We start from the raw sequence: 26146 nt of genomic DNA, 5'->3' as shown, positions 1-26146 counted from the left end.
TGGAAACGTCTTCTGTAAGAAGTTATTGTTTCGTACCTGATAATTGGAGAGATATCATCCTAAATCATTTCGATTCTATAAACTACAAGTATCTTTTAAAATTATTATTTTATAGTCTTTCTTACAATTCTTTGCGTGAAAATAATTGTTGCAATAATGTTTTATTTTATTTTAACGCGAAGTACAGTTATGTTATTTTATGTTTTATTGTTCCATTATATCTCTTTTTATTCGCAACGTCTAAGTTGGCAGTGCTTTTTTGAGTAGTCGTTAACCTGTTATTGTTTCATGTTGCTGGAAATAATCTGAGAGAATTTTTCTTATTTTAATAAATCGTTACATGCAGCGCTTTTCGTAAAAAAGATACTACAAATAAAAAATATATAAATAAATATCGATATTAATACTTCATTCTCGTATAAATCAGTATCATTCGCGTGTTTCAAAATTACTTCAAATTTAATTAAACATTATATTTAAACTAATTATACCCGAAATTAATGTCGGTTATGTAACAAAGTCACGAATTATCCTTCAATTAAGTAACTTTACATTACGTACAATAACAGCGGGATAAAATATTAATGTAGAATTTTACCACAGGCATAGTTGAAGTCAAATTCAATTACCATGTTGCGCAGGGTTTTCTCCAACTAAGGAATCACTTCAGTTTAAGCTGAAATCACGATTCCCATCTCGTCTCCCTTCGTGAACAAAGTAGTTAGTGTTTACTTAGTAATAGGTTTGAAATTACCGGCGAAACTTAAATTCGCTTAAATTCCTCGTGGATATAATAATAACTGTCATCTCGATTTAAACGTGAAAAGGCCCCGTTTAACCGGGCTCTGTTTCTCTTACACAACCCAGTCTCACAAACAATAACGGCACACCTACCTTTCCATGAACACGATCAAACGATAGCGAATTGACGCTGTAACGTAATAACGTTGTGTCGGATGCTTTTGAATTTATAACATTCTTGTTTCCACGAAACAGTCGATGCAGCTTATCGGGTCGGTCAGCTTAGTTTCTATGCGGATCCATTTACCAAAGCTTGGACAAATTCGTCAATTTCATTGATTAATCCTTCTCTAAGACTCTCATAAAGCAATTCAACGCTTCAGAAACATATCGCGAAGAGTTCCACAATATCAGTTCACTGTCTCTCTCTTTCGACTTAAAACTTTCCAATCCTAATCCACTCTAACCTCTGCAAGTAACCCACCTCATCTGTGAATCCAAGCCCAATTTCGCACGATTCACTGCGAACATTTCACACAATTCTGGTCCTCCGAAACACACAGAGGTCCCGAAACTCTCTGTCCGGTCAAAGAGCCAGGAGTATATTAAGCCAGTGGCGCGACAAATATCGCAAGAGGTGAGCTTCGTTCAAACACGTAGCCTCTATTAAGTCGTCCTGTCGGTCAATACGCGCACGTTCACATGCCGGAAGTAATTCTCGATCAAATCGAGACGCGGAGGAAGGAGAGAGAAAGAGACCTTTGTCAAATACTTGCGGCGGATTTTCATACACAGCTCGACACCGATTAATGTTCTCTCTTCGTGAGTTCACGAAATCCCCCTCGCGTCGCTGTGTTTCGCCACGAATGCTAGATGGCTTTCTACGCGCTCGTATCTACATTTGCAGGTGGTGCTTCCGGCTGAATTCGACCACGAACGGCCTTAACGTTCCCTGTCGCAGACGATGCCGCCATTGCAATTCCGGCGATCTCCAACCCGCTTTCCGGCGTACGTGTGTACGTGAACGCGAGACCACCTCGATACATTTCGCGTGGAAATCGTGGCTCGCGACTCGTGAATAGGATTTAAACGTTACTCACCGAGGAGAAATTAGCGGCCGTTAGAAACGGTGCTTTATTCCGCGATTCTATCTGAGGTTTTTTCACCGCGGATTTGTGGCTCGCTGGTGTTCTTGTTAGAATGAAGAAAAAAGGGCTGGCTTTTGTTAGGTTTCGTCACTAGTATAAAAATGTATTTGGTAACCAAAAGTGGCGAAGTATATTAAAGTTATTTCGAAGCTTCTTTTATTATTCGAGGCTTCTGCCGGAATAAATATAGTCTCCATTATTCAACTATTTTTGGTAAAATTACATAAACACACATAGCATTTTATTAATGTATAAAAATTCAGATTTTATTTTTTCATGTAACATTAACTTAATTATCAAAATAGGCTTCACTGTTCAACTAAATGTTATAAAATTACGTGAATACACATCGTATATTATTGATTCCATCATAAAAGGAAAATATATTCGTCGGGTTCACGTCAAAAATAGGGTTAGAAGCATTTAACGAACTTTCGCTAGGATTAGCCATGGTTGTTATACAATAGCGGTTATGTTTATTATCACAATCGAGTAACCGCGGTAATTAGACATGAATGACGGTGGCCTCAGATTCGATAACGAATCCACGGCCAATGGGACGACGAATGCGATGTGATACACGATCCTGATGTCACTGAAATTGCAAGTAGTACTGTTCTGAATAGACACTAACTTTATGTCCAAGTGGAACTGCCCTTATATAGTCCTCTCCCCACCTCTCAGGTCAATCTTTGTTTTTAAGGAGAACTGTATAATTATTCCATACCTCTGTTAGGTACACGTTCCTTCCGTGACCGTGGCTACGTTCAGTGACCCGTTATGTCACTTCGAGCCCAAGCCCATCGTCATAAACCTTGAGCACAACTATTTCTTAGTTTCATCACTTAAGTGTAGCTATAGTAAAAGTCTGGATTAGGGTATTGGGGTTTTTCCCAATATTCCAAAAGGGAGGCCCCGATGTCCTTTCATCTCCGACATATTTAATTATTGCAAAACATATAAATTAGTTGTATACTGTTATTATAGAAGAATAGTTGTTGTAAATGAATGCATTACTGAATTAACTAACATCTAATGATAGTAGTGCTTTGCTTAAAGTAATAAAACACTAAAAGTCCTTTTGATGTTTTAATCCCATGGAAAAAGAATTAAATGAAACATTAAATCTCAAAAAAGGAAGCACTAAATCTGACAATACGACCGCCAGACAATGTACCATAAAACCGCGTCACGAAGCGTTGCTCTAGCGAAAATAAAATTATCATAGCTTAGAGCACGAGAGTTGATAATAAATGCAGCATGTGCTTGACGATCGATTTCCCGATGTTGTATGCGCTCGCATATTGTCAGGTTTTGTCAAACGATTTCGTTGAACGACCAGACAGCGTGATAAAACGTAGGGAGAAGGAAATCAAAGGAAATCTCTATTTTAGAGCGCGATAAAGAGAAGCAGCTGCAAACTTTTATTATACATATATGGCTTCTCTTTTCAACATAGCGACGAAGAAGAAATTTCACGAAAGGAAAATGAACATCCTACTCGATATAAAAGAAAATAGGGTGTATTATATACTTAGTGTCATTATTCTATGTATGGTTCGTTTGTTTCTTAGGGAAAAAACAGATTTCGTTTTACGTTAAATCAAAGATTCAGTTATTATAATAAAGAGATTTAATATATATTTGTTAGGTATGTAGTGGAATATTTATGTTTATCATAGCAAAGAGAAAAATTAATTAAAACAATGATAAAGGGTTTCTACAAATTCGGAACAACAATTGCATTACAACTAGTAGATGTGCAGAACAGTGGTCGTTGTAATTAAGAGGCGTACCTGTGGCCGACTATATTTGACTTATACTACTGTACGCTCCTATTAAAAGTCTACATTTATTTCAGTCACTCTTGGAAACATTTAATTTTATTTATTAATTATGAATGAATATGGACAATGAAATATGAACGCGTCATATTCGTATTTTGAACACAGATATTAATGATTTATTTATGAATTTATATTATAACACGGAGTAATTGTATTTAATCTTCTGTGTCGCATTATACACACATGACTGACTGTAAATGATCTATTCTACTGTACTATTTGGAACATAATTTTAGTTCATTTATTGAACGAGTGCAGTGCAAAATAATATCAATATTTACTTCAGGATAATTTAACATGTCGAGGATAATTTAACATATACACATACTTTTGATAAAATTAATATCTTTTTCCACTGAGATAGAAACGTAAATATATATATATTTGTTATTCGTTTACACATAATCGCTTACTTTTATCATACTGCTTTTTAATTATTAAATTAATTTTTTAATTATCTTTTTAATTATCACTTATGAATAACATATTTAGATAAACATTAAAAATTGACAGTTTAACATATTTTCATTGCTTTTAAGAGTGCACAAAAAGTTGCATAAAGGAATACAAATTTTGATTGATAGAAAACGTTGATTCAATAAATGTACTTCTTATTATAAACCAGAAGCTATAAGAAGATCGAATGATGGTATTAACTATTCACCGTCCAGTCAGTGTGCTTCGTATCTGTCGAACGAGTTATTACATAAAGCTCGGACTAACCTAAACTTTAATCAGAGTTTTCTGAAAATTGTCAATGCCTTGTCTGAACTTCATGAAATTTTAACTAGCCATATCTCGTACATCTAAGATATGTACACCTAATTGCATTCAGTTTTTGGCAACCAGTTTTGTTGTAAAGCTATTAGTAAAGCTACTGGTAGAGACAATTTGCAAGAAAAATAAACTTTGATTGGAGAACGATTTTGTTCGTTTAGAAATATTTTCGATGCCTTCCCAAAATTGAATTCTATCATATTTCCAAATCGATTAAACTAAGACGTCACGTTTATTAACTGATTAAAGTCTAATGTTGCGGAAATATAACGTTTTATTTCCAAATTTTTAAATTCTCAAATTTTCTCTGGAAATTATAAGATACGTTTCCTTTAAAACTTTTACGAAACTTTCTTCAAATTTAGGAAATTTCCCTCAAAATTAGAAAACACGATCTCTTCAAAATATACTCCCATGAAACTTAGGAAAATTCGTAAGAACCATAGAACACGATATTTAAGAATAACGAACATAGATATTTACGTGCAAAGAGCGATGCGTTCTATAAATTCTATCAATTAACAATGTGCTTTGATAGATTAAAAATTTCTTCAAAATTTGTCTAATAAATTTGCTAGAGAACGTTTACCAAACGTCACATGAGGACAACGATGACATCGTTGTTCGTCAGTTATTCGCGTTAACACGTCGATTGTCCTGTAATTCAGACGAATTAGTATCGATGCTTGGTAATACGAGCGGAATTTCGGCCGCTGACGGAAATTGGCACTCGTATCAGTGTCAATCACCTAATTGGAAGCCCGCTCGACTTCCCATTGCAAACGGCTCGTCGTTTTAACGGTCTCGTAAACTTTTACGACGTTGTAATTCAATAATTACGATCGGCTCGCCGCCGATAAAGTCACCTCTTCGCGATTCTCAACCATGGAAGACAATAGAGTAAATTATTATTTTGTTTGTAGCTGGCCGTTTTGTTTATGATAATTTCTACATATAATAATAAATAAATAAAATAATTGTCCACGCTGCCAATACCTGTATTGATGAAACAAAATGTTTCGTACATGATTTTTATTTCCCATTTTGGCGACGCAGACGTACTTCGTCTTCTCATCAGTCTTTGTTAAAGTGAAGTTTTCACGTGGTTATGTGTGTGAGATAGAGTTGGGAACTTGAAATTAACTGAGCTGGTACGTTCGTTTTGTGATATAGTGATTTAGGATATTGGTATTGAATTAGAGGTAAAAGTTGATTTTTGTAAAAATTTTTGAATGTAGATAATACGTAATTGAAATTTTTTCACTTTTCATTTTCATTACAAACGTTAGTCAAATTAGGTATTAAACGAGTGGCACGGATTGTTACTTGAATAGATTGTTCTGAAATGTTTCGAAGATAATTTCGTTTAAAAAGATAATTTCATTTGTAATATTCGAATTTAAACGCGAAAAAATTTGAAATGCGAAAAATTTTAAAATCCTGCACAAAAATTAAGTTACCTTTTATCAGACTAATGGTACAATAGGTTCCAAAGTAATTTTTATTAAAATGACTGAATTATTACAATATTTCCGACACCACTGGAACTTATTATAGCATACGAATTCTGTCATAAATGGAACTTCACATCTCATTAAAACAATTATGATGAATTTTTTCAAACTTTAGTGTGTCACTGTTTGTATCATTATATTGTTAAGCTGGTTTTGAAAAGAATAATCTGTCTGGAATAAAAGTATATAAAACTAAAACATATAAGTATATAAAGATGTGCATGTGTTTCTAGGAAATTCAAATGTACAGAGACGCGAACGAAGAAACAAATCTTTATTCAGATCTCATTTTCTTAGTCGCAAAAGATATAAATTTCCTCGAACATCTACGATCTACTAATAAAACATATTAGTCACGTAAACGAATTTCGAGCGAAAGAGAATTGCTTCAACGAATCCTTTCCGATAAACCACAAAAGAATCAGTCGAATTGATCCAAATATCGTTCGGATGCTTCGAAAACAAAGGGGAAAGACACGCGTATATCTATACACTTAATTACCATCTGCGTAAAAGCCACATCAGAGGCACAGGAACCCGCGACGATGACTCCGATCTTACTCGAATGAGATTCGAAGAGCGAGGTTCGAATTTCCAGCGAAAATTAGCTAGTTCGACGCGTAACGACGAGCCATCGCGTTGGCCAGTCCGATTCGCTCGAGTTGTCGCGTAATAGAGTCGATCGTCCGCCGCTCGAACATGGCCGACTACAATGTCGATGAGGGTATGCCACCGTTAAGTATATTACAGAAATCTGGCGTGAGATGACCGGTCCATTTGTAAATGAGATCGAAGCGACCGCGGAAGCGATCGTATCCGGCTACGGTAGAACCGAAAATGGAACGCTGCTATCAAATTGGAAGAGGAAGCCACGTAACGAGGGAAATGGAAAGGGAGAAAAATTGGATTTAAAGGGTTGGTGAGGAGGTTGCGGCGGGGTGTTGGTCGCGGTGCAGGAAATATCGTCGACCCTCTTCATCGACAGTGACGAAGCGTGTATTAAGTCAGACTTCTCTATTCCCTTTTAACCTCTCGTCTCTTGCTACTAGATCTCGTTCCATATGAAGAGGTTACGTAAGTAGGGGTTCTGCAAGTCCTTCAAGCCTTCAGACTTTATCCGAGTGTGTCTGTTCTCGTCGTTTCGAAGAGTTTCGTATAGGATATAAGGCCGTGAGTGTTACTCGAGGAATATTCATTAGCGGCCAACTTTTTATACAACGAGACTGGCACTCGGTGGTCGAGTAATCGCAACACTTGTAAGTACCATGTCGAGGAATTTTGCTTCACAAGTAAATTTTATTGTCACTTACTCAGTATGCGTATAGGAATGAAAATTACTTTCGTCGAGCTCTTTGCTTTGTTACTATAAGATAAATCATCCGATATGTGCGACAGCTATGACCAACGATAAGGGCTTCGGCCAGGCGTGGGTTAATAAAACGTGGAATTTATTGCAAAGATATAAATCTAGAAAAGTGTAGTCTTCCGATGTTTCGTTCGCCATGCTTAATTTACAAATTGATGCACAGATATAGATTCGGAAAAATCCAGTGAGACCATACAAAACTTTCTATAGAATGTATCTACGATATTTTAATGAAAATTCGCAGAATAAATACGTGAGATCCATGAGAAAGAACAGAATATTTGTAGTACAAATTGCAGGCAAAGGAAGCGTAAAAATGACAGAACCAAACAAATACGTATTTGTATTGCGCCGGTTTATTGGAACGGCGAATACTTTTTGCATATCTAGACACGGGGCTCGCGTTACTCATCTACCAGAATGTATCGCGCGAGTGAAATTTTTAATTAACGCGGCATAAACAAAAGTTATTAAAGCCGACATTCTGGTATACGGTTCGTACTGTCCGCACAACAAACTACATTACCATACTTGGTAAAAAAATACTGGTCAAATATTTAACGTCTTGCGAGCGAGATACTTTTTACTTATTCACACGAAGCTTTCCTTCCCACCCTCGTTTCTTTCAGATCACACTCAAATGCACCGTTTACGATCCGTAAATCATTTTCATGGATTTTTCATCCATTATCGATTTGGGAGAACACGTTTAATTAACTCCACGAAACGTAGAATTTGTTCAAGTATTTCCAATTAAAAAATATATCAATTCTCTTCTGGGTTGATATTTTATCACATTGTCTGTGTTTTTAATGGTATATGTATCAAATACTTTAACTGGAATGAAGGAATATAAATACAAATTGTTCCCCTTAAAGTAATAAAGTTTATTACAATAAATAAGTTAATTAGATTGAAGTCAACATTATAAATCTCGAAAAAGTCAGAAAGAATATATGCATATGTATACGGTATAAAAGAAGGAACATATAGGATATATAGAAGATACATAACAATATATAAAATAAGATTAAAATATAACAATGCGTAAAATAAAGGTAAGGAATAAAAGAAATGAAGGAAAGATATTGTTTAACGTAAAAGACGTTGTCGACATCGACATTGCGTATTTGTAAAATATACAAGAAACAGTCTTTTAAAAAGACAATATGTGTGTGTACTTACAGTGGCGAATAGAACAAAATTTAAAAAGTGAGAGGTACGAAAAATTACCAGGAACTTACGAAACTGAATTAACAGCCTTCCTGGAATTCTATTATTGTAAATTCAGTAGAATCATATCGCATTAAAAAGTTTAATAATCATTATAATACAAACAGGTTATAATAGAGGGGAGAATTCAGCTTCAGAGCAATTCTCTTCAGTACATAACAACGATAAAGAATTTTATCATCTTCATGCGTAAGATTTCATTGTTGAGATTGCATAATAAAGATTCCTTTGCAGTTTTCGCACGCTTTGAAATTTATGTATTTAACCGCATCCTTCTACAATCCGCATCACACACGTTTTCGATTCCATTAATTACGCCAATACAAATGAAATTTTTTTGGTTTGCCAGTCGAACGAACCATTCGAAAGCAAAACGACATACAGAGAACGAGCTCGGGGCCATAATTATTAAACCATTTCTATATCTTGATTTTAATATGTAATTATAACCGTTTAAACAATGTTCATCCGGTGAAAAGCGGTTCAATACGCAATTATATTTACGGTAATTAGACTATCCCCGAGTCGACGTAACGCGACTAATTGTAATTAATGCTACTTGCTAATGATTTCATCCTGATTACGTGTGTCTCGTTACGTTGCACGTCTCAAGCTATGATCGCTTCTCTACGCAATTATTTTTGTCTCTTGTCATTCCGACGATGCACAATTGGTCGACGTCTATAGAAGAATACGACGATACAAAATTTAAATAAAAGTTTCTATTTAAATTTGAATAAGAAATTAAAATATTCTTTTTCATTATTGTAGAATATGTAGCAACATTGTGGCTTCGTATTATTGATTAGGAAATAAGAAAAGATCGAATTTGTTGAGCTTTTTAAACATTAATTTCGATATAAAAATAATCGAAAGTAATTTTCTAATTATGTCAAGTCATTAAGTTAACTATAAAAAACATGTCACCATAAAAATGCAACACAGGATTTGATGATGCTATTGAAAACTATGAACCACCATAAATACGGAACTTAAAGTCTTCGAAAAATTGATTGCATTATATGATGATCTCTCACACAAGTCTGATATATTTGTTCACAGTACAGTTCATGAGTGCTATAAAAATACTGTAAAAAATGCGACGTGTCGTTATTCTCCCCCCCCCCCCGCCCCTTCCCCAAAAAAGAAAGGAATATAAAGAGAAATGGAAATAGAAGAAAAGTTTCGTTGCTGCGATATCGATACGGAGCTAATCCATTGACGCTCCCAATACTACCAAAAGGCTATTTTTTGTTTTTTTTTCGGTACTATTGGCAACGTGCATTAACGGCGTGAACAAATCCATTACGAATAATGCATCTTTCGTTGTCCGACGTTTCGGTGGACCGTGGGGGAAACAGATGGCGTGAAGCAATCCTGTCGTGGAGTTAGTCCTGTACAGGGTGTTCGGGTATTATCTAATAGAAGATACAGTGACATTCGTTTTTATTAATAATAATTACTAATGTCCGAATGTTTGTGAAAATCCATATTTTTATCAATACGACACTGATTAAAGATATATTTCGGATGAAACTTAAATAAAGATTTGTTTCACCTACTAAATATTGCAACGTGTACTTACAGATATGCTTTATATTTTATATATCTGATACATTTTTTAATATTATACGGAATTTGTAAATTTTTACGCGTCCAAATTTTTCATAAATACATGAACTTCCGCAGTCTAATAATTACATACACTCGGATATAGGTATGTTGTATGTAAATTCATATTTGAAAACTTGTGAAATGGAAATTTTCTTTATCCTTTTAATATTGCAATGAAGTCTTTACTCCGGTTATTTTATATTTATTTGCATATTATGTATGTTTTGTTACTTCTTGATACATTTAAATTTCGAATAAATGTGCTTACAAAGGGTGAAGAGAATTTCGTGGAGCTGAAGAATTCTTTTATCACTGTCCATATTTCTTCATGGATATTATATGAACTCCTTTTGACACACTCTACTTGTACTGAACTTTTTGTTCAACCTCTTCGGAACCGCGTATAGAGTTACACCTTTTAAAGGATTCTGTAGAAATTCTTTAGAATTAGAAGACATTTGTAAGGCAATTTGTAATTCATTTTTTATACATATATAAATAGATAAATTATTTTCACAAATAAAATACGTAAATCATTTACGTACTAAATCAGATTGATAATCTGATAATGATATGTATAACTCACGGGACTCTATAGAAAAATTATAGTAAGCACCTGTATCTTTCAAAAAATTTGTATCTCTCTTTACAATTATAGGCAGAGATATTTTTATGCCTAAAACACATTGCAAACTAATTAGAGGATTAAGAATAATCAAAATACTGAAGCGCTGAAAACAAACGCGGTGGCTTAAAAATTATGATTCTCAGAAATAACAAAATTACGACATTTCATGTAAAAAATGCTTTCTACTCGGAAAAGCTTTTTATTCTAAAAAGAACTTATTGTTTTCTCTCCTTAAAAAGATTTCACGAATGACACATTATTAACATTGAAATGGTCACCCTATGTAAGGGTCATTCGTCGACCAGCGGGGTATTAACCAGGATTTAAAGCGCTATCAACGGTTGTAAACAGCGTTATCTTTGCAATTCAGCATTGGGAATCCTCTATCAATCAGCCGCGGAAAGAAGTTAAAGTATCGAACTGCTAGAAGTAATTTGTAACAGGAAGAAATCCGTAGAAGGGCAAGGAGATCGACAATAACGTGGCGATTACGAGCAACAGCACATGCTGGTTTTCCCATTTTTCCATCCTTTTTATCTGGTGCTTTATGAAATCTGTATATTACACCACGTACTAAACGATCTGTTGCAAAAACAATTTGTTTGTGAACATATTAAAATATAAACTCGCGGAAACTGTTGTTCGATAACATACTCGTCGACTTATGAAATTTTAACAACATGAAACTGAAGATCCGGTCTCTGTTCACGGAAAGAAAATAGGGAGTCGTGAAATCGTTGAAAAATTTTTGCAATGGGATTCGAGATCTTTGGTGATTTTTATTGTATTGGAAAATGCCCCTTGAGAGTATATCTTATAAACGAATTGCCTCGAATCGTTGAAATTGGTTAATCTAACATACGTGCTCATCAGAATTTCGAAATATGTATTGTAAAAAATATCGGTTGCTGAAAGTCGACAATTGTAGGTAAATGAATGCTTCAATCACTCACTATGTATTGTAATCGTAAATAAAAATATTACTTAAATGTATTGTAGATCGACATTTACCGGCGTAATAAATATCTTATACATGCGTGTCATGAATGACAAATATCTATGCATATTTGTTTCCTAGCAATATATTTCTAAAGGTGTTGATTTAATCCTTTAACAGCATAAGCTGAAAGAGACGCGTAAATTATCTAGTACTATGAATTTCACGTAATATAAATAATAAAAAGTAGGCATTCCTCGTATTTGATATCCAGAATGTAGAAAATTTTGAACCTGAGAAGAGAATCATTTTTTAAATGTATTATTCTGAACTCCTCGTCATGTTATTACACTGTGAAAAGACTAAAGAATCTGCAGAAGATAAAGAGTTATTACAGATAGACGCTTGTGACAGGATCACTTGCTAGTAAGCCATGTAAAACTGAAAATACAAAAACCTGAACAGATTGTTTAAAATCCTCCGAATAAATGTTAAGTCACGCAATGTACCTGAATACTGACACGCAGATGATAAAAACGTTAAATCTATACTCTCAAAAATAGCTATCATCCCCGAACATGTCATAAATCTTGGTTAACTCTGACAAATGTAGTTGCTAGCGCTTCGACAATTCTGAATGGACTATGATAGATTTTCCCCTGGAAAAAGATTTAAATAAAAAATGAGGAATGTGAGAAAAAAGATTCAAAACAAACAGAGGGGAGACGGAAGTAAATAAACAAATAATTGAAAATATAAACGGGAAAGAGAAAATGTAAACGATAACTGAAAATGTAAATAAACAGAGAAAATAAATAAGCATATTGGAACAGTGATTTGATTACGAACTAAGTCAGGGGAGAAAATATAATGGAAATTTCGTCATATCAATTTTTTAATCTTCTTTCTTACAACAAATATTTGTATCTCTTCAAAGACCGCTTAATGTATAGTTTAAAAATCGAAACGTTGCTTATTCATGTAAAAAGTTAGAATTTTCATAGTACTATTTCAAACCACATAAAAAATATAATTACCAGGATTGATATTCCTTGTAACTATCTTTCTCCTTGTGGATTCATTATTATATGTCTCGTGTGCATTAATATCCCGAACAATATTTCTATATATAACTCCAATTTTTATTTTCTGATCTTAATTTCAATTTTCATTTTCCAATATTTCGAATGGTGTCTCTAAAACTAAAAATTATGTCTTTCGTGTATAACTCTGATTTATTAACTTTCATTTATATAAATCAATATTCCTTAGAATCCAGTAAAATACAACAGAGTAAAAATGAGTTATTTTATCTGGATTTGGATATTGTTATTATATGAATCTTTTTGCATGCAAAAATTCGGAGCAGATTCGTCCCCGCTAATTTCGTATGCATCAATACTTCGAGAATTAACTGTATATACTAACTTTCTCGATCCTTGCTTTTTGCCAGCTTAGATTCTTCGTTGCGCTGTTTGTTTGATGAAGTTCCTTTTCCTGACCAAGGAAATAATCCCGTGGGATTACGTTGCCCGTAGTTATGACAGGCGATTAAGAGTTCGAAGAGGAAGTTTTTACCAACACGTCGAACGAGTTTCATCCCGTTAGTTTCGCTGTGAAACAGTGATACCTTTCTTCATTAGGATCCTGTTCGAGCTATTTCTTGTTGGTAGTCAGCATCTGCTACGGTTGGTAATATCGGTTGCGGTGATTAGGCGGATTATATCTTTGTTTTGGCACATTGCTTAATATCTTGGAAAATCGAGGCATAACCGTAAGTATTCTCTTAAGTGTTTGATCCATTAAGGATCATGCAGTGAAATCATGCATAAAAGTTGTGTTAATGCAACGTTGTTGAAAACGTAATTAAATTAAGTCACATACTGTATCGTCTAGGTAGAACAAACTTGTTATCAGATTGCGGATTTTCATACGTTTATGAGAAATTAGCAAAATACACAGATTGTACGTAATATGCAAGAATATATAAAATTGTTTATCTAGATTCCATTCCTTTGATTATATTCGTAAAAATAGGAATTGACATGAATATTATTTATATTTATTATATATATTTTTATATTTATACGTATATTTATATTTATTAGAGCAACAGATACTTATCTTGCAAAAATGTCCTGTATAAATTAGAATTACAACAAGGATTTTCATGATTTAAAGGAAAGGATATTATAGTAGAAAATCCAAAATCTGTAATTTTGCTCACATTTTCGTGGTCCGAATCTCTTTCTAATCAATTTGTCATTAACAATTGAGAAAAGTTAAACAAGGAAAAAGGATGGAAAGGATAGCGTTCGCGTAAACTCTTGTTAAGAAACATACACGAAACAAAGCATCAGTCTTTTTGAACAGATTACGTAATAAGAACATGAAACAGAAACGAATAAGAAGTCACTAGGAATTAAGACAGGAGCTGTGAAGAAACATGTCAGAGACCTTCCACCATCTTTTTCCCCTTCTTCTCCTCCATTCTCTGAAAGCAACTGGTCTTTTCCTCAAAATAACGATTCATCATCGGAACTTTTCAACCGCTTTAAAAATTCGTTCGTATCTCCGCTTCCGTCCTTGCGAATGCTTTAATCTCTTCAGAATTTCTTCGTCCTCTGTTTTTCTTCTCTGCGTACCTCACTTCGCTGGTAGAGCTTGCTTTTATTCTTGTTAAATTCAGTAACGTCGAGCCAACTTCCTACTCTCTGTCTCTCTTTCTCTCTCGCTTTATATATATTTTTCATCTGCGAAACGTATTTATCTTGTGGTGCATTTTCAATTCGAAAGATTCAAGTGTTATACCCGTTAATGTTTCTTCGTTAACGTGTATTTATTGTAAAGGACGTGGCTTGAATTTGAATATGCATGTGAATCTATGTGTAGCATCGCGTCATAAATATATAACGCAAATGTTTAACGAGGGTCCATGACGACGTGGACCTCGATAATGAACGAGACGGATACAAATGGTCTTTTAAAAACGCAATCGAGAATGTTTTATGAATATACAGGGTGTTCCAGGGTTTAATGTTTTAACTTTCTTAGCGTATTGCATGACTGTAATGACTACAAAAACCTTGGCACACCATTGCAATTGTTATAAGATTAACATATTGATTAAGTGTAAGAATATTAGAATTCATTTAGCAGTATTTCTATACGACTGTAAAAATTTGATATTATAAAAATAAAATGTAGAACCTGATTGGTAAATTAGAAAATGTGCTAATACCTTTTGCGATCGTCGTATATCGAGGCTTATTAATACGATGGATTAACATTATTGGCCTGAAACTGGTCTGCATTGAAGAAATGAATTGGAATGTTCACGAGTAACAACAAGGCGCAATTATTAAAAATTAATATTAAAAACACAATCGTAATCCAAAGAATAACAATGTGACATATCGTGAAAGTTAAAAATCTCAGATTAACATTATCGCTCCTCTTTTCTTATTTTTATTATAACTTTTTAATAAAGTTATAAATGATCCATGTTTATCGTAACGCTTTTAACCAAATAAAGGTATAACTATTACCTGTAGAATACATTGATGAAGTTTGGTCTTTAAGTACTGGGACACACTGTAGATTGCTTTAACTGTTGTACATTTGTCGACCACGTTTGTGTTCGTCGTTTGGTGCCTGGCAATATTTCTAGAGCTCCTTTTTTAAATTAATACGAAACAGACACCGTTTAGACCTCCTCATCAATATTAATAATCGGTCAATTGTACCGTTCCACGAATTATAGAGAGATATTTTAAAAGATATCTCAAGGTGAAGAGATGGAATTGAAATATCAAAGATGGAATTGTTTAGTGTTTGATAAGAAAAAAATTGTTTAGCGCTCAATGGTTGAAAAAGAACGTTCGCTTAACGTTTCTCTAATGTTGTTTAATATTCGAGAGTTTAATGTTCTTGGTGAACGTTTGAAGGAAAAATTGAATCAAGAAGGACGTTATTGTATCGTGTTCGTGCTCCAGTCGAACATTTCTGTTTGATAATGCCCTCATGCGGATGTTTTAAAGTTTCAGAGGTGAATATCGAATATTAAGACTTAAAGGTCAAATCATTAAAAATCTCTTACGCTCTACCAAAACTTTGTTTCTTTGTGTTGTCTCTTTATCTGTTCTTCTTATAAGATATCCATAAGAAAGATTCCCCGCAACACGTGTGAAATCTGAAAACTACGAAATTCCAACATATCCATTACACGAGTAAAAAATTAATCAACTTTCTTTGCCGAAATAATCCGCGATGAAATCGTTTAATGCAGCGCCCCGTGAAAAGGAATACGTAATAAATGGGGGATCCGCATGAATTATGAATTTCCATCGAACAAATTTAAATCCGTTTTCGAATTCATTAGCGTTCGGTGTCGTTACATTACGCTTTCCCCTCCTCTTTGACGCTTCCGGACAAGGTATCCAGGGAAAGAAAAAAGAAAACAAGGAAAACTCACGAGATCGTACAACGAATATTCTTCGAGCAGTGTATGGCTTAAGGTCGCCCGTCTTACTGCTGATTAAATGCAGACGACACCAGTATAAGGTAGTTAATTATCGCCAATTCTCGATTTGCGTGATGAAGGAAACCCTTGAGACTGTGTCCTGAATTAAGTCGATATAAGATGTAATTTAATCAAGCGAAACCGTGCACGAAATTTCGTAGGAAAAATTAGAAAGCGCGTGGAATTTTCGATATAAGAAAATATAATCTAAATTATTTTTGAAAGTAGGGTTTCGTAATGTGTTTTGTGATCTATTGACTGTAAGTAATGATACTAATTGGAAATGATACTTAGTCTGTATTTTACTTTCTTTTTTATTTTTAAACCTAAATTATTTTAAATTACTTAAAACACCTTTTTAAATGTTTGATATTAAATTACTTAAAATTGCTTTAAAGTGTTAGAAAATTGTTAACGATGATCAAAATTGAGCTTTATGGTTATTTTTCTATGATTAAAAAATATCTCAAAGTTGCTCTTTAACCCAGCTTTAAAATTTTGTTTAAATCTTCGCAAAGAACGGAGACAAGAATGATCTTTTTAGATTTTTATACAAAATCGATAATTCCCATTTTTGTTCGCGTGAATTTTTTAATTTTCTACTTAAATGATTATATTTGCTGCAAGATTCTTCCCTTGACAAGAAGAATTTTCTGTAAAGAAAATAGTGCCCGACGCCTGAAGAATTCAGTTCAGACTTTACTTCGAAGTGCACGCCTTCTTTACCGGCCAGCATTTCCAGTAAACCATCGATGAACAAAATAAAGAAGTGGAAGATTGAGTTACAGTTTCTTTGGCTCTACTGACCCCTGATCCCGTTCACTTTGTACACGGATACCGGAGGATCTGCAAAGAGAAAGAAAGAAAAAGAGAAATTCACGACCTCGATTTCTTAAATCAATTTTCCTGCACGCAACGCTGAAATAACGAGTATCGTTGTAAAATCTCAAACTATCAAAATTACAAATTTCAAACATAAATCTTCAGCTTCGAAGCTCCGAAGTTTCATGAAGAAATTTCGGAAGCTATTTGCTCGGCACACTTCTCTTAAAAACTTTGCATTTCAATCATGTAGTATCAAATGTTTAGTGAAAGTTTGAAATATTTTTGGACCATAGATTCTAACAAATTCGATTTGAAAAATTAATAGAGGAGTTGGTAATATGGAACCAGAGTAAGAATAATATTTTATGTGTCCACGTCGCACAATAATCTTGTCACTACATGCAATGCAAGTATACAATAGCAACGTGGAAGTAGAAGTCTAAAAGATAGCCTAGAAATAATTTCAGGATCTTGAAGTGAACTATCGTGAATTATGAGCACAAAAAAGATTTTAACATATAAAATGGAAACAACATTCTAATTTAACCATTTCATTTCTGAAATTATTCAAAAGGACCACTTTGATCTATTCTATTGATTCAGTATGATACTTGAAGCGCATCATGATAACTAAAGAATGTATTTGTTGTGCCAAAACATCGAAAATAATAAAGAGTTCATAAAGATATTCATAGACATGATATGAAACAAAGAAGATAATAAGCTCATAATATGCTAAAATGTATTTCTTATCTTCATCTACTGCAAACCGAATACGTAATCCATTTCAAGAAAGAATTTTCTAATTGATCATTTAACATTGTACGTTTTAACCCGTTAAGGCGTAATCAATCAGTTTATCATAATGTTCCGAACATTTGAATTTCTCTAAATTTCATAAAATCGTAGAATCTATGTAGATGAAAGAAATAGTGACAAAAATAATTGAGCGAATCTCTGGAACTTCCTTTCATAGCTGCAAAGTTAAACAATAGGTTTCAATAGGGAAAATTGATTGAAAAAAAGTTACAAATGAAAGGTCACGTTAATACAACGTCGGTGCTTAATAAATTAGCATCATTTTTAATTTGATTTAGAAAAACAGTAAGAGTTATTTATTTATTTTTCTCCGGTACCTTGACAACCTTTACATCATCTCTCGTAAGCATGTTTCCTGGGTGGCCAAGTGTACCCGGCAATTTTTCCTCGGTGACGCTAATAAATTGCAGCGTCGCCGCGTTATCTGCCACTTATTTAGTTTCGAGCCCGAACCATAGTACACTCAGGTTAATGGGAATCAAGGTGTCCCCGTTATCTCGCGTGGATCCATTCAAGCAGCCGAGATGTTCTCTCTGGTACGTTACACAAAGTCTTTTATGCAGTTTCCACGGGGAAGAAGGAGCCCGAAGCAAATAAATCAAGCGGCCCTCGGGGCAAAACGTTTCCGTAGGAAGTTGAAATTAGTCGTCGGTGCAAATTGCATCGTTCTCCAAAAGTAATTGTACCCGGTGCCCGCGCGCACACCCTCTCGGAAACGATCCGATCGACGATCCTTTCAATTTTAAAAGCCGCAACGAAACCACGAGAGGAAACTTTTTTTCTTTCAAACTCCGTACCTTATTGCGTTTGTACGATCCAGCTATATTTTATGCAGTCGTATACTCGTTCAGGGTTGAATATTCAGAATGTATTTGAAAGAATCGCTTTCCTAACTTTACGAGGTTAGAGGTGCGTATAGTATTTTGTTACCAGACGCTTGTAGTTAATAAACGGATTTCCGAAGCGTTATTAATGTAACGAAATTCTTACCCTAGTATCAATCACTGTAATCAATATAGCTCGGATATTTATGGATTTATGCGAAAGTTACGTAAATGCACAGAGTACACGTAATATGCAAATATGTACAGAGTATTCAAAATATACCGCCGTTCATAATATTTAGTGGCTGAAGCAAATCTTTGCTTACGTTCCACTTTTCGAGTTGTGTTGATGAAAATATAAATTTGCATAAAAATCTGCAATGTACTAATCACACGTATGGCGACGTAGTTACTTTCACGCTGCAATTGCTACGCTTGTTAAAATGGCGGGTTACAGATTTTCATTTCTGCAATTGAAGCTATACGCAAGTGCTCTTGATATGGTTAAATATCGAATATTGATTAATATTAACCGTAGAAACCTGGAACGTCTTCACGCTTAAAATGGAAATTTTAAAATGAATTCATTTGATAACTCCTTCACGGAGAGAGGGAAAAGGATAAGGGAATCCAAATACAATATACGCTAAAGAAATATCGCCAAAGAAAAATTACCAAAGCACTTAGAAGGGATGATGAAGTGGAAGGACAGAAGAATATTGGCAAGATTCAGATGTGGAAACGAGACCAAAGCAAGGGAATATTGGAAAGAAGAGGGAGAAAAAGATGCAGACTATGTAGGAGGAAAAAAGAAGACCTGAGACATGTAATAGACGAATGTGAAATAACGGGAAGACCAAAGGACAGAGGAAAAACGCTAAATAAGACCGGAGAAGGTTTAATAGAACTGAAAGCAATAATAGAGAAGAGAAGGGAAAGAAGCACAGCAAGGAGGCTAAAGCCCAAAGTTGCAATAATGTTTAGTCATTAGTTGTTAATTTGTAGTTTCTAGTTTTAGTTTTGGAAATAGAATAATAAAGGGAGTGCAATAGAATAGAGTGGATAAGAGGGGAGGTAGACATATAAGAAGCGAAATAGACATAAGAGATGTAAAACCGAAAATTCATCCAAAGCCGAAAGGCACGGACTAAGCAATAATAAATAATAATAACTCCTTCACGCCCACAAACATAATGACGTATAACGAAGTTGAGTGTAAAAAAACATTCCCGATAAAATGATACATCATTTTTGACGATGAAAGTGAAATTTCAATTTCAAGTGATTACAAGCGACGAAATTATTTAAATATATTTTTAGTATTTCTCCATCCAAATTATATACGAAATTGTTATGCGACGTTTCCGTGGAAATAACGAACGGATAGTAAATGCAATATAAGCGTAGGCGGCAACGTTAATTCCGAACGATTGCTTCTTGTGTTTCGTGACCGATGGAAATGTCTCACTCGATTTCCAAGTAGTGCATATTACTTGTGCATCATGCACGAGCGCGTTGCTCGCTCAAGCCTGCATCAAGTCTTCTTTCTCTTCCGTCATACCATAAAAGAATACTGGACGAGGCTGTCTGCTTGGAAATCCAAGTAAATGAAATCAATATATACGCATGGTTGCTAATTATCCGCGCGTTCCATGTTTCCTGCGAACATCCTACGGTGCGTTTGTAAACACAATTATTATTTCACGTGATTTTGCGTTACTTTATTTGGAAACAACGGTTCGTCTTTAATATTCTCGATTCGAACGCATAAATTTGATCATTTCTTTGATATTAAGAAGGTGAAAGGACGAAGAGAAAATTTACTTTCTACGTAGAACAACTTTATCGAAAGAGAAGATTGTGTAAAAATTTAATATCCAGAAGAATAATGGTGGGTTCGAAAGGTTCGATGGGATTGTTAGATTGTATCGTCGCACAGATTATTATTATCGAGGTTTGAAAACTGTTTCGGAATTGGTACGTTATTATTGTTATTATTATTATTCGATGTACAATATTGGATGTGTAAAGTTGCAATTGTATAAAATAATGAAAATAAACGTATTGCAGAATGACAGAAGTCCATAAAAGTGGTCAGTGTTTTTGCTAAAATTAATATAGATCAACGATGATTGACAAAAAATCGCTGTTATAAGTGTGTCAATTATTGTACTTATCGAAGAAATTTTCAATTTCTGAAATATCGTCGATTTACGTTGGCTTAAAAAATTACAAATTTATACGATGATTAGCGAACTTGCTGAAGTTCGGAGAATCAACCGGAGGCCAAAGATGAAAAAGACGTTAGGCAAAGCGCGCGTGACCTTTCAACGATAAATTCGGGGAAAAAAGAAGAAACACGGAGTCGGAGGAAGCGAATCAAGGGTGATATTTGAAATGCAAATGGGTTTACTTAGTCGAAGACAGATAAATCCTTTGAAAATAAATTTCAGGCCAGGAAAGATTAGAAACGGGACGACCAAAAACATACATATACTACTGTACGCGCCACCAGAAATGCAAAGGATTACTTGTTTGAACAGGGGAAACCAGAAATTCTGTAGCGTGGAAAATTCAACATATGCATCCTAATAATTTCACCGTCAACTTCAACTATCTCATTTTCCCGATATTAATATTACTTCAATAATAATTTCGTAAAATTTTTTTACCGATATTATCTATGCAAAGTAAGAATGCAAAATCACACCATTATACGAACAATTTTCTCCTCTGACTCGATAGTGCATGAAATAAATGATTGTTCCAGCAATTGAACGTTGTTCGTAATAATTTCATCCAAGCTTTTAACTTTCGTTCGAATTATTTCATATACTTTATCTCATTTATTTCATATCGAGACTCTTCTGTAAAGTATGATAGTAAACATTAAATCTGTATTAAATATTATACTTGTAAAATGTACATTATTGCTTTAACAAAATTAGACTTTTATGTAAATAATTGTTTTTTTTGTCGATACCGCATAAGGTACATATCCATTATTAACAATTTCACGCAAACCACCGATTCCATCTAAATATTTAATTTCAAACATCAATATATTAGGATACCTGTATATCGTACACATTCCGTAAATTTGGAAATTTCTCGTAAATATATAAATATCTATATCCCAATATTAATCACATCAAATCATGCGTAATTTACAGAAAAGCTTCGCATCACCACTATTATCTATTGCAAGAGTTAATAATAATGTCCGTACGTTCATTCGCTTGAAACGCAGAATCCTTCGTGTGCTTACGAACTATCGTACGCGTGCGCTACTCTATACACGCGAAAACGGGCTGTGTGATGAATCAACACCAGTTCGTCTGCAAACCGGCACAAACACGGCCTAGTTAACCTTTACACCCAGGAAAGTGGTGTTTTAGCTTTTGCCGGCGTGTCATCACAGCGATGAAACAGTGCCAAGATAATCGCGGGTTAACTCTTCGAACGTCTCGAACCCAACAGCGTGTGCCATTTCTGAATTTACGTTGATCTCGTTTCATTTTCTTCCCAGCTACAGCCTTCCTTCTACAGCGTGTTAAAAAAATATTGGCTTATAAGATCGATTCCAACCAATGTAATCAAAAATTAACGCTAGAACTGTCAACCTCTAATCCATACTTGCATCAGGAAGACTTTAATAAGTACTTAATCTGTACTTGTTAAACTTACATGCATAGAAGGTTGTAGATAAGATATAATAAAGATAAATAAATATACAGCAACTCGCGAAGGCATTCTAATTCTGTGACACTGTAATGAAACCCAACTACCAGGATCATATTGGTAAAGTTCGAAACTTAAGGTAGAAGCTACGAGATATTTAGTGCAAGTATAGGTGCGTATATTTGGTGGAGATCGCAAACAAATTCAAATAGTTAATTATTCGTTACATTAGACGATGCTCATTGTCAGTGACACTATTTTCTTTACACTTATTATATGTTTAAGATGGCTGTTCGTGCTATATATTAGTTTCCTTTACTAAATGTTTGTATTAAATGTTTGTATTAAATAAATTCTGTTTTCGGGTTAATATCGTTATTGGTAAATATTCGCAAAACAGTGTACATAATACAACACCCTATATATTGGCAATAAGAGAATTGGAGGGGATTATGTAGGTCGTTGCAGGTGAAACGAACTCATTGAACTCATTGACGTTTTGTACGATGAAGAAACCAATCGTTGAAGCATATTCGAATATGCTATGCTTGCTCTCGTCGCGTTATATTTCCTTCGTTCGAGAGCTATTTTTTCGATCGTAGTAGCTCGAGCTTTATTTATCCCTACCTGGCCTCGTTCAAAGATGATCGACATCGTGTTGCTAATTACATTTTAACTTGTTTGATTTGATCTTTTATTCGGTTAATTCCGTCAAGAGGCTTTTATACAGAAGGAATTAACGAGCGTTGTTTGAAAATAGTATCGAAACAAAGGATTTCGAAATCGGGTTGTATGAAAACGCAATTTGTGAGATTTAAAGTATAATTCTAGAAGGGTGGCGAAATAAATTTATGCTTATGTTCTATCTCTTTAATTGTGTTTATAAAAACATAAATTTCCATAAATACCCGCAGCCCATTTATTGAGCTATATGTAGAATGTGTATGTATTTGTTTGTATTTATACAAAAGAACATTCAATTTGAAATTCTACAGAACAGACACACGAGATATTTCTTTCAGATATTCGAGAAACATTTCACAAGGCTCGTGAATGCAAAGGGATTAACGACGCTAAATATAGAATATATTATACCTTTAAAAGCATAGTTTATTAATTTTTTTATTATATTAGATAACATTCAGTTATAAATAATGTAAAATATATATACACGAGATTCTCGTCCAAAGAGTCGTATAAACGAGAACGTATTAGCAGATATCTCATTTGCGAATACAAAGGAGGTCAAGAAGTAAGAATCATTTTACGATCTTCAGACTCTGAACTATACTTAAAACGAATATTATAGAAGTACCTGGAAACGTGGACACATTGAGCTAATATTATTAGCGAAATTTTCTAACTCGCGAGTTGTAAGTCGCCTGTGTTAATAAATTTTTTTGAGTAACAGTAAAAGTTTGGAAATAAAATTAGTCAAGCTCTGCAGAATTATACAGTTGAAAAAATTACGTACGATAGAAGTTTTCGTGATTTAAGCCGAGTCTCTAGTTTTCTCAAGATTCACTCATATAATTAATTGTATAGTATATTATTGTGCAAATCCCAATATCTTGGAGATATTAATGAACTATCCTTAAACAGCCCGTAAACTCCATCGACACACAGATCACAGCAAGTAGCCGTAGATGCATTGCAACCATCACCATAGTAATGAATTTATAATAACTGAATTGTATGTTCAACGATTAAAGATTTTATCTACAAATTCCAATATGTCGAGAATATCGATAAACTTTCAAACTCTGTCCATCAATAATGAAAAGAATAACCCTACAACAACGTTCTATTATCCTAACGAGCACACAGACAGCATCGAGAAGCCGTAGGCCATTGTCAACCATCAATTGAATCGATCAACTCGAACCGTTTCCCCATGTATCGCAAACGAGCCCGTCTCCTAGCTGTAACGGATCGTGACTAGGCCAACAGAGCCCCTTTTGTCGATCGAAGCAGCTGTTAACCATTCCCTTAAGTGGTAGGGACACGAATTCGTATCAGAGGGACCAATGGTCGTTTCTCATTAACGCGCTACCGTGGCCTAGTCGTTGAGAATCGGCGAAAAAATGTCATTATCGTGTTCGGTGTCTCGTGAAACGGACACGAATCGGTGTCTCGTTACGCCTTTCCTCGGAAGTTCGACGCTCGAAAGGATCCTCGAGGGCGTCCTTTCAGGCCAGCTATCCTTAATTAATCTGGAAATCGAATCGGGAAGGAAGAGGAACCTGTGAATTCTCGGCCGATAGGTCGAAGTCGGTATACTTCGGCTAGTGGATGGTTTGAGAGTTGGAAGGGGATGATCGAGCTACCGGAAATCCCTCCTGGCGGGATTTGGATTTCCCGTTTCGACTGTTTACCGCCTGCTAAATCGTTCCTCCCCTTTTGCCATCTCTAATCGCTTTTATCCCGGCGAACCTGTTATCGAGGAGGGCCGCGATCCTGACGATGCAAGGTAATTCATTGGTGAAGACCCGTGTTACCGGAAATGAAAACTGGCGGAGAAAGAACAATATGTACATTGAAAATTGAAATTCTGTAGGATAGGTGGGATAGTGTATCAATTTTTTTTCTTTTTGCGAAAATATGCCTTCTATTAGTTTTTTGAAATGAGAAAGACCGATGCTTCACATTGATTAAAACAGCGACGTGCTGTGAGAAGCCCGGCACGGTTTTAGAAGAAGCTGTCTTACGTGGATCTTATGTATAGTAGTTTATCTGATGGTTACGTAGTTAATATGTAATAATAATGAGTTTAATAGATTTTTAAAGAGTAACAATCACGGGTCCTGATAGTTTATACATCGTATGGAGTTAATAACGAAAAGTTTGAAGAAGAAGTGGTAAAGATGGAAGAAGAAGGTTCTGGAAGAAGTGGATAATTTTCGTAAGAATTTCGGTAACAATTTTTATAGAAAACGTCAAATTTTTATGAAATATTTTGTGGAAAGAGATGGGAAGTAAGGAAAGGAAAATAAATTTTTAAAGGATTTGGTGACAATCTTAATGGAATAGTCGGTGTAGTGTCGGATATTTCAGAAAATTATTAAGAAAAGGGAAGAAAGGTAGAGAACATTATTTCTGAGAGGGGAAAGTAATATTTTAAGAGTTTAGATGACAGTTTTAATGGAAGACTTGATATAGTATCAAATATGTTTAAGAATGACTAAAAAAAGGGAGAAAAAGGAAGAAATGAAATTTTTAAGGAAAAAATAATGTATTAGGGAATCGTGTGGCAATTTTAAAGAGAAATAATGAAAGACAGAGTATTTATTTTAGATGATAGTATCTACTGAAAGGGTAAAGCTAAAGGAATAAAAAGTGACAGAAGGGGAAGATAACAGTATTTTTTAATGCAATGAACGTCATAATGTGGCTATGACCGCGAGATTATGATATGAGTACGAAAATTATAATTGGAAGACTTTTAAGCATTAGTGAGTCTAGCGCGAATTTACGATTGTGTTAAGTGATAAGATTATGAAACTTAACAGGAACTGTATTTTATACGTACGCAATCGTAGTATAAGGTGCAGATAACGGACCCATGTAACACCTGGAGGTATATTTAAGCATTTATGTAAAATATTGAGTGAATTAATGTTATGTAAGGGTTCTAAGGGTTCGGATTATGATTCGAGGAAGAGATAGGGAG

The 26146-nt window shown here is 34.5% G+C and overlaps 1 protein-coding gene across 1 annotated transcript in view; it reads right to left on the bottom strand.

Annotated features, from left to right (window-relative positions):
- Window positions 1–26146, bottom strand: part of LOC126873850 (uncharacterized) — a 140779-nt gene that overhangs the window by 19637 nt on the left and 94996 nt on the right. The window lies entirely within an intron of this gene.

The sequence above is a fragment of the Bombus huntii genome, chromosome 15 (assembly GCF_024542735.1).
Source record: "Bombus huntii isolate Logan2020A chromosome 15, iyBomHunt1.1, whole genome shotgun sequence".
Classification (NCBI taxonomy): Eukaryota; Metazoa; Arthropoda; class Insecta; order Hymenoptera; family Apidae; genus Bombus; species Bombus huntii.
This window is presented reverse-complemented; position numbering and strand designations above follow the sequence as displayed.